General features: G+C 47.5%; 1 pseudogene; it reads right to left on the reverse strand.

Annotated features, from left to right (window-relative positions):
• Nucleotides 1–305: 305 nt before the first annotated feature.
• LOC112397515 (60S ribosomal protein L35a pseudogene) lies at nt 306–587 on the reverse strand (annotated as a pseudogene).
• Nucleotides 588–819: the final 232 nt, after the last annotated feature.

Below are 819 nucleotides of genomic sequence, written 5' to 3' on the forward strand. Positions count from 1 at the left end.
CCCTCCAGCCCGTCAGGGCCCTGGGCACAGGTAGGGGAGGGTCAAGTTCAGGCAAGATCCCCTGGCAGGCAGTGCCAAGGAGTGTTTGGTGAGTGGCCTTGCAGAATCCCTTCCTCCTTATTCAGGTGCCACCAGCACAGAAGTGCAATCCATTTGAAGGGGTGGGGAGGGCAGGGCATGGGGGCATGTCTGCTGCAGGCTGTGCCTTCTTGTCTTTTTTTCCCCCCACACTTTTATTGATTTACTTTTCAATAAGTTTAAATCCTTGAAGTGTACAACATCACACGGATTCTGTGTCCAGTGGCCTAAGCAGGAAGGTTGCTTCGGAATTTGACACAAACCATGCCACTGTTTCCATGAGCGCGAGTTACCTTTCCGCAGATCACTCTGGTTTTGTTGGGTTTTCCACCAGGAATTACTGTGTTCTTTGCTTTGTACACATAAGCACATCTCTTGCCTAGAGAGAATTTGGTTTCATCTCGAGCGTATACACCTTCAATTTGCAGGAGAGCTGTGTGCTCCCTCTGGTTCCGTAGACCCCACTTATAGCCAGCAAAAATGGCCTTGGACCACAGCCGTCCAGACATATTTGTCATTTTAGAAGTCCTCCACAGGGTCCAAGATGGCTGAAAGAGTGCGCCTTATCTTCTTACTTAGCTATTTAAGAAAATGAAGTGTCCTAAAGCTAGAACCATAAATAACGCCATCAGGATTCTCTTCTATGTTCATTAAAATGTGGAAGAAACAGACAAAGCCAGTTTGTTCTCATGTGAGTGCCCACAGTAAGGGAAGTTCAGAACTGCAGAACAGAAATCAGAC

This window comes from Neophocaena asiaeorientalis, unplaced genomic scaffold (assembly GCF_003031525.2).
Source record: "Neophocaena asiaeorientalis asiaeorientalis breed wild unplaced genomic scaffold, Neophocaena_asiaeorientalis_V1.1 scaffold10, whole genome shotgun sequence".
Classification (NCBI taxonomy): Eukaryota; Metazoa; Chordata; class Mammalia; order Artiodactyla; family Phocoenidae; genus Neophocaena; species Neophocaena asiaeorientalis.